Below are 18997 nucleotides of genomic sequence, written 5' to 3'. Positions count from 1 at the left end.
GGAGTTCTAAACTACCTTGGCTAGTTACTCATTTTTCCCTGAGTATTTCCCATGTATACATGAGGTATACATGTTAAAAAACTTCTGTTTTCCTCTTGTAAATTGTATTAAAGGAATCTTAGCCAATTATTCAGGTGAGAAGATGGAAAGATTTTTCTTCTTCCTCTGACAAGACTCCTTTGCCATTTTCAGTCCCAATTCATTGTTTCCAGAAACTCTGAAGTGTATTTCTGCTAGCCAGGTTCAAGTGCAGAGAAAAGCCTGGGGCATAGCTGAAAGCTCCTTCTAGACCTGGTGGGACTGGAAGTCCATTCTCAAGTATCCCAGGTATTTGATCAGAACTAGATGTCCCTGAAGGCCTGTGTCCTCAATTCACTTCTGTGTGGTTTGAATTCTGAGATTGGTCTGAGGACTATAATAAAAAAAATTCCCTAAATTTTTTTCAGGTATAATAAGATTTTTATGTTGGAACATGAAGCTTTTTGAACACTTTAATGAGAGCAGAAAAGGTGTTATTTTAAACGACAGGCTGAATGGCAACCTGCCTGCTTATCTATGATCTCTTTTCCTTTTCAAATCCCTGCCAAATTGTTTATGATGTGAGGGAGATAATGAGAGCCCATGAACTTTGGAGAGGTTTGCCTGTTCCAGAACTGGGACAAATGTGACTAAACTTCCAGAGGGGTTACCTCCAGATACATGTCTTAATTCACTTCTGAACCCAGAACAGACTTATTACTCTAATATAATCTTCCATGGGGAAGGGCTGATGATCTCAGAAATGCTGGCAGCTTTGGGGATGCATTTGCATTGTTGAATTAAACTGATGACATTTCATTGTGTTGGATGAGAACTTATTCCAATGTCCCTTCAAACCCAGGGTAACTTGAACATCAACTTCATACCTCAAGAGAGACCTCAGTTTGCCTGCTTATCTTCCCACTGGAAAAAAACCAAAAAAACAAAAAAAACCCACAAAACCTTCTGTTTTAACTGAATCATTTGAAATCCATTTCTGGATTGGTCTACACAGATCCTGAGGTAACCATGTGCCCTGATATAAGGAGGCAAAGAAATGACAGAGGTTTTTTTTTGTTGTTTTTTTTTTTTTTTTTTAAGGAGCTCAGGAGGACCAAAACATCAGAATGGAGAGCTGCTACTAAAACAGAATTAATAGTAGTAAAAGAAGCATACTATGCTTAAAGAATGAAAATTCTAAAGGAAATAAGGTTACTGAGAGAAAACAAAAAGAACTTTCCAGAATCAAAAAACAAATTGACTTCCAGAAAACCACACTCTCTTGTTTATTCCTCTAACTCATTAACTTCTTCTTCTTCTTTTTTTTTGTCAGTCTCCTCAAATCTCCTCAATTCCAGATTTATTTATATGTAGATATGTCAGTAAGCAGATATATTTTGTAGGCAGAATAATGGTCTCCCAAAGATGTTCATGCCTTAATCTCCAAACCTGTGAATGTGTTGGCTTACATAGCAAAAGGAACTTTGGGGATATGATCAAGGTTTAGGACTTTGACATGGGGAGAGTAACCTGGATTAACCAGGTGAACCCAATCTAATTACAGGAGTCCTTAAAAGTTGAAGAGGAAAGCAGAGAAGGTGAATCAGAGACATGGGGAGAAAGCAGGAGAAGTGATCTGAAGAATGAGAAGGACTCAACCCACCCTTTTTGACTTCGAAGATGGAGGAAGGGAGAACTGAACCACGGAATGTGAATAGCCTCTAGAATTTGGGATTGACCCTTATATGACAACCAGCAAGCAAACAGGAATCCTAGTCCTGGAACTGTCAGCAGCTGAATTCTGCCAACAAAAGATGAGCAGGGGAACTGTTGTTGCCTTGAGCCTACAGAAAGAAATGCAGGCTTGTGAACACCTTGTTGTTAGCCCAGTCAGACCCATGCTGAACTCCTCAACCACAAATTTGTAAGATAATAAATGTGTTGTTTTAAACAACTGAGCTTACAGTAATTTGATACAGCAGCAATAGAAAACTAACATTAATATTCAACTGCCAGCTTGACATCTACATTTAGATATTTAATAGACATTTTATGGTCAGCATATACAAAACTGAATTCTTGTTCTTCCCCCAAATATCTGCAGAATTCCACATCTCAGTTAATGATAACTTCATTTTTCTAATTGTTCAGGCCAAAAACCTTGGAGTTATGCTTGATTCCTCTTTTTCTCTCATACGTTCCATAGTTTGTCTACCAGGGATTTGTGTGAATTCTATCTTAAGACTATATTCGTGTCTCTCCTTCACCAATATCACTACCCTGGTTCCGGCTATCATCATCTTTCACTTGAATTCCTGAAACGCTCTTCCTATGTGTCTCCCTCTTGCAACACTTGACTCTTGAAATTTCTTTTCAACAGAGTAGGCAGAGAGAGCCCATTAAAAGATTTGTCATCTCATATGATTTTTTTGCTCAAAATCCTCAGTATCTCCCCCCATTTCACTGAGAATAGAAGCTATCAGTAGAAACTACAAGGTCTTAGATGATGTATGGCACTCCCCCCCCTATTATTTCTGACTTTATTTCCTGTTACAGGGTCCATCACTCACTGTGCTCCAGCCTTACTGGTACCCAAGGCAAGCCTTCTTCCACTTTAAGGTCAATGTCATTTCACTTATTCTTTCTGCCTGGAAAGCTCTCCCCCCAGATATTAGTGTAGCTAACTATCTACCTCCTTCATGTCATCACTCAAATCTCATTTTCTCACTGAGGACTACTCTGCCTGTTAATACAGCCATGTGTTCCCACCTTCCTTCATTCTTAATCTTCCTCACCTTCTTAATTCCTTTCTTCTCTTCCATAGCATTTATTACTTTCTAACATGTCATGTAACTAACTTAATTATTGTGCTTATTGTTGATGTCTGTCTTTCCCCACTAAATTTTAAGTTTTGCGTAGGTAGGGATAGTTACTGTTCTAGTCATTCATAGGTTCCAAGAGCTTAGACCAGTGCCAGAAACATTGTAGATGCTCAATAGCTGTTTTTTGGATGAATATGTAGTTTAAAAGCAAGAACAGAGGAAATGAAAAGACAGTGGCTCTTGCTGAGTTAAATTAATAATTATAAAATCAAACTGATGTATAATCAGACAATATGGAACAAAATTACCAAGAAATGAGAATCATGACTTAAAAGATAAGAAGATAAGGTAGCTAGATCCTGGTGTTAAATATGCAAATAATAGCAAGTTTAAAAGGAGAGAAAAACAAGTGGAGAAGCAATAACTAACAAAATAACAGGAAGAAAAAAATTTTGAGCTGAAAAAGGTTTGTATTTTTTTTTAATAATTTTTTTATTTTTTATAAACATATATTTTTATCCCCAAGGGTATAGGTCTGTGAATCGCCAGGTTTACACACTTCACAGCACTCACCAAAGCACATACCCTCCCCAATGTCCATAACCCCACCCCCCTTCTCCCAACCCCCCTCCCCCCAGCAACCCTCAGTTTGTTTCATGAGATTAAGAGTCACTTATGGTTTGTCTCCCTCCCAATCCCATCTTGTTTCATTTATTCTTTTCCTACCCACTTAAGCCCCCATGTTGCATCACCACTTCCTCATATCAGGGAGATCATAGGATAGTTGTCTTTCTCTGCTTGACTTATTTCACTAAGCATGATACGCTCTAGTTCCATCCATGTTGTCGCAAATGGCAAGATTTCATTTCTTTTGATGGCTACATAATATTCCATTGTGTATATATACCACATCCTCTTTATCCATTCATCTGTTGATGGACATCTAGGTTCTTTCCATAGTTTGGCTGTTGTGGACATTGCTGCTATAAACATTCGGGTGCATGTGCCCCTTTGGATCACTATGTTTGGGGCTGGAGGTCAGGCAGACGGGAGTTACTGGGCTGTGTTCTCTGAGGGCACACTGAGGAGTGGGGCCCTGGGTTCTCGGCTCCTCCAGGCCGGAGACAAGGAGGCCGCCGTTTGTATTCCTGTCCTCTGGAACTCTACGGAAAGCGCTCAGGGAACAAAAGGTTTGTATTTTTAAATCAAATGAACTTAACAAACACCTTGTATCTTCTACGGGAATTTGAGAGACCAAATAGCCAAAGAATAAGTAAACATATAGAGGGAAGGATAGACTTTTTCTCTACTCTCTTTGGCTTCCTGGCCGAGTCTGAAAATGAAACTGGCAAAGACAGATTAACAGGAGAAAAGTATACACATTTATTAAATACAGAAGTTTTATGTGACATAGGAACGTTCATAAGGAAATGAAGTCCTAAAGAAACAGTTAGTTCTAGGTATTTTTATGCTAGGTTTGGTGGAAAGTGGGTGGTAATGGAGGGATATGATAGGTTAAATGAGTAACTGTGGTAAATCGGGAGAATTTAGCAAAGCCTGTTTGTTTGGTTCTTTTTCAGTGTTCCTCAATCTCTGGAGATAAGAATGTTCTTTTCCTCTGGGAATAGGGAGGGCACCTCTCACATGAAGGTTTTATGACCTATTTTAGAGCAGAAGGGGTGGGTGGTTTGATAGAGAAGGTTAGAGTGACCTGCCTGTTTCAGCTGTTTTCTCCAATTCCTTCAGTTTAAAATATTTAATATGCCAACATGTCATATTTTAATCCCATCACATATAAAGAATTTGAATAGTAAACTTAACAGATTAATTATCCACATCTATGTCCATTTCTATGCATGGTAAACAGAGAACACATGTTCCTTTTTTCCTTACACTTTTGAGACACTTAAAAAAAGTGACACTTATATCCCTGAGAACTAGGAGAAAACTTTAATAAGGTGTGGTAGTGTGGGGTGGGGTGGAGGCATTAAATTTAGGAACCTTGTCTACTGGCTTGGATCTGTCACTTTTGCTCACTAGCTCTGTAAAGCCCACCTTTCGAACCTTGGTGTACCGGGAAAGTAGAATAAAGCCTACCTGACAGAGTGATGTATATAATATTTGAGTAAATGCTTGTGCAAGATCTAGTACAATGCCTGGCAAGTTTTTGTCACTTAGCAAATAGTAATTGCTATTATTAATAACTGGGAATTGGGATAATAGAGAAGTTAGACAATGTGTATGGAGATCAAATATAGATGCTTTTCTAGATCTCTTCGTCCCTTGTCCCTTTTACTGAGATAACCTTGAAAAGAATTCCTACGGAGAGTTCTCAGTAGAAGGCAGCAAGTAGAGTAAGTAAACAAGACCTAAAAGCGAATATGTGCACTCTTTAAATTGGTTAAGAAACATCGTTGATGAGACAAACTTTAAATAAACACTCTTGCATAGCATGCATTTAAAAATGATCTAGCACTGACACTTTAGAATGTTTTATAATGTATTAATTTGACATTATTGCCACATTAGTGGCATTAGAAAATTTCATATTCTTCACTACTAACTAATAGTCTGTCAGGAGATGATTTAGGTAATGGGAAAACTCAGATTGAAACTGTCTTTGAGGGTATTAAATATCCTTAGTTAAAGTACTTAAGGCTGTATTAAATTGTTTCATAATGATTTAATGGCTCTAATATGCCTTTTTTTTTTTTTTTTTAATGGCTGTGTTTTAGAGCAACTCATACAAATGAATGCTTGGTAATTAGCACAAAGACAAAAGATAAGCTACCTGAACAAGTCAGAAGACTTTAGGGACTGTAACATCACAGTCATACTTTCCTCCTGCTCTTAGATTGTGAATCATCTTGCACAGTCTGCTCATCTTGAGGAATGCAGGCAAAGCAGGGGAGGGTGGGGGGAGTTCATTGTTTTGCTCACTTTGATATCCCCAGCTCCAAGCACTGGACAGAGCCCATTGTGGGCATTTCAGTGAAATACTTGCTACAAGAATGAAATGCATAACTGCAAGAAAGAAATGCAGGCAAATCCTCAACGACAAGGAGCCCAAGAACATGTCAGAAAACACTGAACTATTCTGCCCCTTCCCCCTCTCCCTCTCCGACCCTTTGTCTTTGCGCCCTTGGCTGGTGGTTGAATTTCCTCCTTCAATCTCAGCTCTACCAGCGGGATTTCAGAAACCTGCTTAATGACTTCTGTGATGCAAATTGTCTGTCTTCTTGACACAAGTTTTCTTTTTTCCTGATATTTAACTCCAGACCTTTTCCCTGTTTGGGCTGCTTGAGCTTCCAGGTATAGAATGTACCATCAGCATTTAAAACAGAGACATCAAGATATTAACCCAAAGTAGAGAATTATATTGGGAAATTTCTCTGTTTCCTGCAAGGATCATTTGGAAAGATGTGCTTGAGCAGGCTGCCTTATTTTAAAAAATGGAGAAGGCTACTTTCCTTGCCTTACTAAAAAAAATAATAAAAATAAAAAAAAAATCACACCACTGTACCACTGTTGGGCATATTATCTGTTTATCTGGCTGCCCAACATGCAAATAAATTATAATTCTCACAAGAAAACTTACTGATGCAAGCTATTCAGAATTTCTCGGTATTGCTAAGAAATGTTTCTTCTTAATCTTTAAACAGAGAAAAATAACCTATGAAGGGATATTCCATTTTATATGATACTTATTTTATACAAAATAGTACTCAGTAATATAAGTTGCTTTGTTTCGTTGTCTGCAAGGATGAACCCCTTGGCGAGTTAAGGAGCAGTTTTGCAAACTGTCAGGCCAGTCTGCTATTATTTGAGACAGTTCTCCCTCTAACCAGCTTGGTTTAATCCTGATCTCACAAAGCAGCTGTCTTTCCTAAGCTTTATCTACTTTGATTTGCCAAATGCCCTTCTTAATCATCTGGTGCTACCAGATGTCAGAATCCCCTGCTGCTATTGATAGTCTTTCGCTTGGGGTAAATATAGCTCCTGTTGACTCAGTGGGCTTGTTCTGGGCACAGCTGGATGAGTAGCAGAAGGGCTTGGGAAAGAGGCTGAGCACATACTGCGGAGTCCTGAGAGACTTGGTCACAGCTGGAAGGTGGAGCGCCTGGAAGAGCCTAGATAACCGCACAGCTTGCATCTGGAGCAAAAGTCTCTGTGAAGTGGAATCCTGTCTTGCATTTACAGACGCACTTTGTCTGTGCCCGCAATGTTGTATGGAAGGTTGGTACTTACCTTCTGGGTCCCTTCATCCTAAATTACTCCCATGGAAAATGTTAAAAACAAACTCTTTTCTTAAGTTTTGCCTGGATTATTTACTACTCCAGTGTTTTCAGCATGTGGGTCTTGGATGACCTGTACCAGTTTCATGGGAGGCATCCGTGAAAAATACTGATTTCAGGGCTTCCCCCAGATTATCCAAATCAGAATCCAAGTCCTGAGAATTTATATTTTAAATAAACTTTCTGGGTAATTCTTATGCACACTAAATTTGAGATGCATGCTTAAATTAAGTTCCATGAAGTTAGGATTCATATCTTTTTTGTTCTCTATGGTATATTCAGCATATAACCCAATACCTGGAAGGCTGTTGTGTTTTATTTTTTAAATAAAATATTCAACTAGATCCCAAATATCTCCTTCATCTTGCTTTTGAAGACCGTTCTAAATAATGGAAAGAAAAATATACTACATCTGTAAAGCAAGAGACAGATAATCTTGTTTTGTTAGATGTATTTTCAACTTTTACAAAGTTACTGCTAAGAGTGGTTTATTTTACTTTCCAAGAGCTTTTTTTTTTTTTTTAAGATTTTATTTATTTGACAGACAGAGATCACAAGTAGGCAGAGAGGCAGTTAGAGAGAGAGAAGGAAGCAGGCTCCCTGCTGAGCAGCGAGCCCAATGGATGCGGAGCTCTAGCCCAGGACCCTGAGATCATGACCTGAACCAAAGGCAGAGGCTTAACCCACTGAGCCACCCAGGCGCCCCTCAAGAGCCTTTTTTTATAAGCGTTTTTCCATTTACATCATGGGATAACTCTATAGTCTTTATGGCTTCGCTGTAATAATGTTACAAATGGAGAGTCCATTTGTGTTGTCTTCTGAGCTACTGAGAAACCAAAGACTCAGCTCCCCAAAGTGAGAGATGCCTGCTGGCCCCCTCTACAGAGCTAGGCTCAGGTTGCTATCATAAAAGACCTGTGTATAGTGAAGATTCTAATGGAAGAATTAAAAGAATAGTTTGAGATTTGCAAATCAGTACATCAGAATTCAGTATGCCCTTTAGGATTGTGTTTTCCAGAAAAAAAAAAAAAAAAAAGTTGAGGGGGAGGAATGTGTTCTCAAGAAGAAATCCTTTTGTCATGTCTCTAACCATAATTAGCTGACTTTCTCCAAGAAAAGGTATGCATTTAATTTTACTTCTAGATTTGTGATCCGTGCAATTTATTTATAGTTACTTTTTTCTTCAAGTTTAAAAAATGCAAAATATAATAGAAGCAGTGATGGCAAAATCCCAAAGACAATGCTAAGTAAACACAAGGGCTTGTGGGCATCCCTGGATAGATACTAAATTGGCACTCTTTCGAAGTAATACTCTTTTTTTTTTTTTTTTAAGATTTTATTTATTTATTTGACAGAGAGAGAGAGAGAAAGATCACAAGTAGGCAGAGAGGGGCAGTTAGAGAGAGGATGAAGCAGGCTCTCTGCTGAGCAGAGAGCCCAATTTGGGGTGGGGGGGGCTTGATCCCAGGACCCTGAGATCATGACCTGGGCCAAAGGCAGAGGCTTTAACCCACTGAGCCACCCAGGCGCCCCTGAAGTAATATTCTTGAAAATTTTTTAAGTCACCGTGATTAATTGAAATCTTAACTTGTGCCAGACTCTGTTCTATGTATTTTATGTGTGTTAATTCACTTAACCCTCTCAATACCTATGCAGAATGTTCTGCTCTTTTCAGATAAGAGAGTAAAGGCAATGAATGAGAAGGTAAATAACTTGCTCAGCACCATTTTCCTCCTATGTAGCCAAGTGGCCCTGCAGAGCAGGGATGCCTTGGGGTACTCTGAGTTTGCTTCAGCAAAGGGCAGAGAAGTTCCCTGCGAGGCAGGGCCAATGTCTAATCCCCTGGGAACCAATATGAAACCCATTTACCCCACCCCACCCCCCAAATCACATTATTACAGCATACTCTTGTTTTGGAGGGAGGCAGGGTTCCTTCACCAATTATCCCAAGGGACTTTCTGCAGCATTCTTTTTATTATACATACTCCATCCTGAGACAGATTCTGGTAAACACAATCTTCATTTTCTAAACTTACCAGTGATGATTTCAGGAGACTTATATGGTAGTATATACATGAAGCTGCCCAGGTCCCAGGAAAAAAAGCATCTAAACCTAATATAATAGCCCTTAGAGTCAAGTCAAACTGGAGACATTTGATGCCAAACCCTTTCCCTAATGGATACTGAGGAATGCTGATTTCAGCTCCTCTGCTGCTCCATTCCTGCTTCATGAAAGGACACAAGATTTATTGATTTAGTTGATGTAACTGTAGGCCATTAATGTGTGATTATTGTTATCTTTCCTAATTAGCCTACTTTGTTAGGCGTTCACTGATTGTGAACTAGAATCTCTGAAAGTTGACAACCTTAGGAAATACACCAAGGGTAATATAGTCAAGCAAAGAATAGCTTCCTCTGCCCCTCACCAGCCCCATCTCCCCCTACAAACCCAAGGTTCTGAGATCTACTAATTACAAAATGTGCAACTGATAAATGTTTTGCTTGCAATATAATAGGCTTGAAGGAACTTCAAGTAGCTTTAATTTTACACATGATTTTTGGTGCTGATATACATGTCACTGGCTTTTTTCATCCTCTCTGAGATTTATCTGAAAAAAAAAAAAAAAAAGATATCTTACTAAAAAAGATGTTTGGTTTTCTGGGAACACACAGTTCCAAACAAACTTAGAACTTTATCGAGATACTAAATGAACACTTAAGAGTCTCAATCTGGTAATTCGATTCTCCTAGCAGGAGCCACTTACCATACAGATTTCTCATTATAATAACCATGTGTGTTTGAAAAGTAGCAAGCAGTTACTTCTGACTTGAGACACTGTGTCTAGTTTCTTAGGAACCCTAGGTAGTACCCCGTAATATTAGACTTGTAATTGTGCTGAGTACCATTACAGAAATTTAGATCTGCTTTATACTGAGAATTGATTTTTAAATAGCCCACATAGGGCTGGTAGTAATGATGGGGCACGCTTAACCGATACTAAGTACCTACTGTATATTAAGCATTGTATAATTTGCTGGGGTTACTGTGCTTGATTGAGTTATAAATGGTCTAGTCTCTGCTCCTAAGAAGTTCATTTCAAGCAAAAGAAACAAACTCATACAAATAAAGGGTTTAAGAGAGGAGCAAGGAAAGCCTCACAGAGAAAGTGGCACTTAATTAGGATTCTGAAGAATGAATTTGCCTTTCTTCCTAAGAAAAAAAGGGGAGGGCTAAGAACATTCCAGATAGAGGAACCACTGTGTCAATCACAGAGATGTGTTAGAGGAATCCTATGAAGCCAAGTTGGGTGGGCGTGGTGGGAGTGGGGAGGGGGAGCAGCTACCATGATGAATGCCCTGGTGGGAGGTGGGGGCAATCTAGAAAAGGAAACTTGAAGGGTTTTGTATGCCATACTGAGTTCAGACCTGATGTATAGCCTATGGGGAAACACTGAAGGTTTTTAATCAGTAGAGTGACATGATCACATCAAGGTTTTAGAAAGATTACTCAATTGACAACGGAGAGTGGGAATTCTGATGGTCATACTGGAGACAGGGTGAGCATTTAACAGGTTATCGGAATTGTTTAGCTGAGAGATAGTGTCGAACAGAAGCAAAGCTTGCATAATAAGGATGGGAAGGAAAGGAAAAATTTGAAAGACATTTAATTCCAGTCTCTTAAATCAGTGGGTTTTCATTGTTTTCTCTTAAAATATTTTTATCTTTGGGGCGCCTGGGTGGCTCAGTGGGTTAAGCCTCTGCCTTTGGCTCAGGTCATGATCCCAGAGTCCTGTGATCGAGCCCTGCCCTGGGCTCTCTGCTCAGCGGGGAGCCTGCTTCCTCCTCTCTCTCTCTGCCTGCCTCTCTGCCTACTTGTGATCGGTCTGTCAAATGAATAAATAAAATCTTTAAAAAAATATATTTTAACTTTCCACCTCTCTAAGAATATTAATCTGAAATACTTATATAAATTTTATTTTGTTAATAAGTAGTAATATATAAGTTCACATATGCATTTCCTTATAATAAATTCAATTACCAAAATTAATGGAGCTCTTTTATTAGGACACATTTGCTAATAAAATCTATGGTTACAGATGAGAATTGCTATACTTTGTCAGCATCCACATACAACCTACATTTTTAGTTTCATATAATGGAGTCATAAAAATAAGTGGTTGTAAAAGGGTAAGTGGTCATTCTTTAAAATAACAAATCACTTTAAAATATCAGATACTTCTCCCAAATGATACGGAATCTTGAAAGAACAATATTTGGGCATGTTTGTGTAAAAGTAATATTTAATAATGCTTACATTCCCTATAATAAATGTGAAAGTCTGGAAAGGAGCACCTAAAATGTGAAAGAATTAAATTGTTGATGACATAGTATTATTGCAATGTAATATATTATCACTCACTTATTTCACAACTGATTTTTTTTTTAAGTTTTTTGGCTAGAAGTACATTTCCTAAGCCAGTGTTCCTAAATCTTGCCAGCATATGGTTGAGAGTAACACGCATATGCTCTAGTAATGAACTCTCTTGCATAGCTTTATGTGAGCAGATATGGGCAGATCTGATTTCCAAGGAAGTGTGTGTGTGTGTGTGTGTGTGTGTGTGTGTGTGTGTGTGCTTGGACACATGTATACATGCATAAGCATGGCAGAAGCACCACAAAATTAATTTTAACTACCAATATATCTTAATGTGTTAATAAACACTAATATGTCAAGCTGTGGTTATGGTGTATTTGAGTTATTAAAAAAAAAGACAAAACATGATATTTGGCTTAGGCATTTTCCCTCAGCACCATCTGAAAACTATGGCCTGGATTATTCAGTTTTATAATTAGCTGAATCACGTTGGCCATGTTAATATCTGGACTATCTTTAATTTCTTCTTCTGTATCAGATATTATTACCTAAATTTTTGTACTTTATGATATAAATAATTTTTAGAAAACCTTTGTATAGGGTTTAAATGAATTTGTATATGAAATTCCTACTTGTTCTAGCTAAGCAAGAAGGAAAGTACTTACATTTTTGTAGACCGAAGATACATCAAGGATCTATAATGGGAAGTCAGCACTCAACAGACAAACCTCATTCAAAAAAACATCATTGGATATCCTCTATGTTGGAGGTTCTCCACCTTGGCTAACCACTGCATTATGCAAGAAAACTTTTTTAAAAAGTCTTAATGCCCCGATAACTGGGCTCTTCCCCGAGAGAATCTGATTTAATTGGTATGGGATGAGTTCCAGGGGGTGGCATTTTTTGAAAAGTCCCCTTGGAATTCTAACATGAAACTGGCTAGTATTGGAAATCCCAGTTCTATCTGACAGATCTCATTCTGGGTACCAAAGAAAGAAAAATTATTAATATTTCCAACGGGAGAGGAAATAGAGAATAATTCAAGACACAGCTACCAAATTTTCCTCTGTATTACCATCTTATGATTCCTTTGTGACAATACTGTTGATTATTTAAAAAACCTACAAGCATTGCCAAAATCACATGTAAAAGTATTATGAATGAAAATTTCTTCTGTCAGCATGGTACAATTCTAAAATGTCCTTATTGTGAATGTAACACTTTAAAAAATTCTTCCAGCCAAAAACAAAAGCAAAAAAAAAAAAAAGCATTTAACTTATCATATGAAGCACCAAAAATATGAAAGAGACAATGTATAAAACATGATATTGAATTAAAAATGAGTAATTAAATCTGACATTGGACTGATGCTGATAGACCTGTAGTAATTATAATGTTGGAGAAGCATGGAGAGGCTTTTGGTAGGTTCCTGGAGGTGATGATTGTGGAACTGGAGGTAGGGCTCTCTCAAGAGGGAGGAAATGGTGTGAGTAAACACCATGAAATAGACGAGGTCATCCTGTGCTTTTGATGGTGGACAAAATGTTTAAGCACTTCGGAGGTCATCTGACCCATTTTCCTGATCCTTAGCACAACTCCCCAGAATGGATCTATGCTCTCTTTTTTGTGGCACCCTGTGTATACTGGGAGGCCTGGGTCTTAGCAATAAATTTTGTGTGCTGAAAAAGAGCATTAACTCTTTCAGATAATAATGCTTGAATAGATGTAATTTTATAAATGGAATTTATATAGCTTGAAAAGTTAACGCATTTCCCTGACTGAGGATCTCAGTCACTTCTCAAGAGCAGGACAAGAGCCATTACCTTGTCAGAGTAAAACATAAAGCAAAGAACTCTTTCCCCCCATGAGGTCTAATAGAGCAAATCACCTACATGGAAAGACATTATTTTTGCCTGAAAGATAGGAGCACACGGTGAGTCATAAATCAATAAAAACATAACCATAAGCTATTTAGTGATTCATCTGTTACTTATTTCTAAAATAAGCCTCAAGCAGACAAGCATTTTACTTATATCCTCAGATTCTGCTCTGAGATGCACTCAAAGTTCTAGGGTCAAACTATACCTTTGATTGCTGGAATAAAATCCCCATTGACGCAAAACCTCAGGAAATCTGTGGTTTGCAGAATAAGGGTAACAATTCCTATTTTTTTGCTTCCACTTGAAAAAGATTTTAGGTTTTTTCTCTGTACCTTAATGAAATTGAATTTTACTTTTCATATTTCACTATTTTTGAAAAGAAGTTCGCTAAATGTGGCAAACTTTTCCAAAAATGGCCAAAGCAATATGCCTAGGACCAGATGTTCTAGCAATTTGCCATTCCCTCATCAAGAAGAGTCTGTTTCCTTCCGTTTGAAACTTGGCAGTCGTCTTTTACTGCCCAGGTAAAAAGAATATGGTACAAGTGACTTAAGATGTTTACTTCTCTTCTCCCTGGGACTCCGGGGGAGGGGGAGATGTCTCTGTAACTGCCCCAGTGAATGCAGGGCAGTGGACGTGAGGCTTCAGAGGTTCAGGCATAAAATGATATAACTTTTCCCTGGCTCTGTGTCTCTCTCAGGATACTTTCCCTAAGAATCCTGCCACCATTCGGGAGGAAGGTCAGGCCACATGGAGAGGCTATTTGTAGATGTTCTGGTATGAATCACTGAATTCTACTCCTGAAACCAAGTTTGCACAGTATATTAACTAACTATAATTTAAATAAAAATCTGGGGTGGGGGGAAGATGCTCTGGTAGACAGTCCTAGCTAAGGTCCCAGTTAAAACCTGCACTGACTGACAAACATGAAGGTGATCTACCTTTCGATGACCTAGAGCCCAGCCTTGGAGCCCCTCTAGTAGACGCGGAGTAGAGCAGAGTCAAGATGACACCCCTGAGCCTTGCCAAACTGATTATTTAGGAGCAAAAGAAATCATTTTCAGTTGCTAACTTTTGGGTTTTTTACATAGCAATAGATAATTGGAACAAAACAATAGTAATAAGTGAGCTGATTTTTTTTTCTTTCTTTTTTCTTTTTTTTTTGACAGAGAGAGATCACAAGTAAGCAGAGAGGCAGGCAGAGAGAGGAGGAAGCAGGCTCCTGCGCTGATTTTTTTTTTTCATTTCAAGATGATTTTCAAGCTTTAATCAGTGCCGCTTTGAATTCATTAAAAAGTCTTTTATTAATCAGTTATTAATCTACTGTAAAATAGCAGAGAGTGGAAGAAACATTCGTGAACTACTATAGAATGGAGGGAGACCAATTTATGTTTTAGAATTACTCCACCTCCAACCATCCAACCTCCTCCATCACCTAAGTTGGTTTGGAATTATAAGTCCGACATGTAATAGTCAACTTACCTAGCGAAGACCAGAGCTCAGAGATTTAAGTAAGAATACCTAAACCTGTACCTGATTTGCCTCAGACATCCTATTATTAATATGTAATGAATATATCAGTCTCAGGAAATGCTACTGATTATCTTCCTAAATCCTCTTTTTCATCTCACAGTGGACAGACAAATAGCCTGCACCTGATGGACAATTTTTTTCAGTGCTGTTATCCCTAGAATAAAGCAAGATTTCAGGAATATCATTTGCCATCCAGCATGCTAGACTCCGTCCCCTATACAGCAGTCTCTTTTTGCCATGTTTTCTTGAGGCCAACCTTGAGAGCTACCACTTTTTCAGTTCTTTCTCTAAGGTTGATAAGGCTGATGAAAAACATCTCAGATACAGTGTCTCTAAGTCACCCTGTACTCATTTCAAAGGGCATTCAGTGGTATTCAGCAGGGCTTTTAAAAATTCAGCCCTTAGTGACTTCTTAAATTGCTAGTAGTTGGATGCTAGCTATCTCAGACTTTTTCAAAATCCCCTGTTCATACTCAATGTTTCTGACAGATGATCTAAATCCCTTTACAACAAGTTAGAGGTCTTTGGGACCCACATTCTTCTTCTGTGATTAGATAACTTTATATTTTAGTAGCTTTTCCCCTATACCCTCAACTATAGTTTGGAACATGTATCACCATGATTTCCACTCCCCCCCCAATGTATAAAAAGAATATTGCCCTGGACTTCCTTCTGTTCCTCCAACATACAGCTCTTCTTCTTTGCCTGATTATGGTCTCACTGGGTCAGCCTACTTCTCACTGGCCTTGCTGTCTATAACACACACACACACACACACACACAGACATACACAGACACACACACACAACTGGGAAAAAAAGTCCAAAAACTTCATAATTATCACAAGAATTGCATTGTTATGCATTATTCCTTTTAATTATAGTCTACATTTTAAAATGCTGGCTATACCTACTAGTAGTTTGAGAACTGCAATTTGAAAAGCATGGTCTAAAAGGAAAGGCAGGGTTATAAGTCTGAGCATTCTGTACACAGGAATGGGCCAAACCAAGAAGGAAAAACCAAGGACCAAAGTTGGTATCAAACACTCCTTAATAGAACAGGGATAGCAGATAGCAAACAAAGTCCAAATAATAGAGGCTGAACAAACCAAATTGGGACAGAGAGGAAAAAAGTTCAGGAAGCAAGCTGATGTACACATTGAGAACTTCAAGTCCAGCAGAAGGACGGGTGGGCTATGTCCTGAGTAAACTGGACCTTAATCCTCCCCACACGCAGGGATTGCGGTCTTGCACAGCAGACAGAGAAGGGCTGTCTTTATAGTCCCTGCTGTGTTCAATTCACTTGAGGGATTTGCAGATGACCTGAACAAATGTTTGTAGAAAAGAAGAAGAAATCTGAAAAAACTGGATTGGCTAAGGCAGAAAGACTACAAAGAAGGCGCATATATAGCTCCTCTGTTGAGAAAAGTTTTAGCAGTTGGAGCATTTATGGGGAGATGGATATAAGGACCAGAGAAAGAAATTGTTTGATTTTGAGAAAGCCTTAGGCTTCTAGGCTTCTTCAATCTTACATAGAATACGACATTTGAGACAGGAACCAAATGAAGCCTTATTGCCTGGAAAAAAAAAATACAGAGAGATGTGCTAAATTTTCCTGTGTCTCTGATCTAGCACAGGTGGGAGACAAGGGGATTTAAAGTAAAAGAGCCACCATCATAAGTGTGGAGGATTGTAGACCTCAGTTTCCTCAACTATAAAATGTGAATCATATTAGAGTCTCTTTCATAGGATAATTGGAAGGATTAAATTCATTTATATATGTAAAGCATTCAGGACAGTTCCTGCTATATGATAAGCATGGAGTAGAGGTCCCTACTATAGCTATTTCTATCACATAATTCAAAGTACTAGAAAATCTTTATTCCAAAATTTCCAGAAATCTTTAGGACTCTTCGAAGTTGTTGAGTAACTTCAGCAACTGAGTTTTCAACTGGAATAGGATGGAGAAAGATCATGTTTTGGGAGAATTTCCATTCCTTTTCAGCTCCAGTAACATTCCTGGCCTCTTCCCAGCCCCTCACTTACAGCTCCCCAGGGGAGAGGAGTAGCTTGTCTACCGAGTGAGCTCAGAAAAGCAGCTTAGAATGTGTCACTCTATCCTTTCTCTTCTCTTAACCTTTTGGATCCAGCTTGCCTGCAGGAAGTATGAATTCTCTGCTCTATCATTGCACTGGACAACCTGCATTGACACCTGCAAGGTCAGAGCAGCCTGTTACTGGCTGGGTCATTTGTCTAATTCAGGAGTGAAATAGGGGAGGACTTTTGTGGTTGTAAGTCTAAGACAAGTCGTGCTTTCCAATCAGGAATTTTTTATAATAGAACTTATATTTTCGTGTCTATCTCTGTGATCTCTGTGTCTTTCTCTCAGTTGGTTTTAAACCCAGAAATAGAAAGAAAAGGTGTTATTTTGTGACTTCCTAAATCTTGGGAGCTAAAAATCATATAAGGCACTTTAATTTCAAAGCAATTAAACATTTTATAAAAGATACACTGTTAAATTTAGATATTTATTTCTTTGTTATCTTGATCCATTTGTACATTTAAATTTTTATTATTTTCTCCTTACACTGTATAGCCGACTAAGCCATTAGCAACTTTAATGAAGTGTTCTATTTTTGCAAAAGGATGTTTACCTAACATGTGCTCTATCCATGCCCAATGAATACTTGGTAGCCACCCAAATTGGAAGCTAATTTTCGTAGTGGTAATTAATGACAACAGTGCCATCCCTATTGCATTCAACCCTATGTCTCAATTAATATTCCTAACATATGGTAGGCTAATGAATCACTTGTAACTATTATAGGGTGCATCTGTTCCAACCAATGGTCTCCACTAGGAGGGTGTATCTGAGTCACTTCTGGAGCTTTTATAAAATGCACAGGAGCGTCCTTCCCTTCCCTAGCACAAGATTCCTTATGGTCAGAGTAATCTCTGATAGGTCACAAAAACAGACCAACAGATTCTTAATTTGTCTTTCTGACTTATTTTTTTAATGTTTGATTTCTGAGCCTTTCAATGTTGGGTTATTTATTATTTTATTCTAACCCATTTTGTATTTTCAAATATACATCAGATTGATCTTTTGCTTGTAAGGTTGATATTACTTAATGGCCAGGAGCAAGGAATTTTATGCTGTCAGTGGAATATGGATGAAGGTCTTCCTGCCTCTGTGAATCACCTTAATTAGTCTCAAGCCCCAATTTCCCTTATCTATGAAACAAGGACAGTAGGACTATCTTTCTTATAGGAATTCTGTGAGGATTAAAAGACAAAAAGAGATGATGCATACAAAGTGCTTGGCAAAATACATAAGCCTTAGTAAGCATCCAATAAAATGTTAGCTAGTATTGTTATTATTGTGTTAATTTCAAGAGAGTTTTTTCTTTTGATCTTTGACTAAACATCCATTATTATTTCTTATTTTCTATGTTGTGGTCCTCCCTTCAAAGGGCTTTAAATGACAATCATCCATTTACTTCAAGAGAATAATGTCATTACTCTGTGAGCCTTAATTGAAGTTAATCAATATCCATGCCACCTGTATGATAATGGACAATTTATTGCATAATTCTTTGCGTAAATTTTTTTGAGTGACTGGTGATTGATTAGATTCTGTTAGATTCCTTTCCTTAAATTGTACCCTATATTTTATTTTTAAAAAGATTTTAGTTATTTATTTGACAGAGAAAGAGAGAAAGCATGAGTGCAAAAGCAGGGGGAGCATCAGTCAGAGGGAGAGGGAGAAGTAGGCTCCCTGCTAAGCCAGAGAGCCTGACGGGGTGGGGGGTTCCATCCCAGGACCCTGCCATCATGACCTGAGCTGAAGGTAGATGCTTAACCCACTAAGCCACCCAGGCGCCCTTGTATCATTTACTTTAAAATATTTTACTGTTTCAGGCTGGACTTCCCAATAATTTTGAATCATTTATGCAACTGATCTTATTCACTCTATAATGAACCATAGCATGGAAGAATTTAGTGCCAGTTTCTCCATCCAGTAATATATATTTCAGTATGAAATCTCACTCCTTTCTATCTTCCATGCTTTACC

Source organism: Neovison vison, chromosome 11 (assembly GCF_020171115.1).
Source record: "Neovison vison isolate M4711 chromosome 11, ASM_NN_V1, whole genome shotgun sequence".
NCBI classification, from domain to species: Eukaryota; Metazoa; Chordata; class Mammalia; order Carnivora; family Mustelidae; genus Neogale; species Neogale vison.
The sequence above is the reverse complement of the archived record's forward strand: the minus strand, read 5'-3'. Positions refer to the sequence as shown.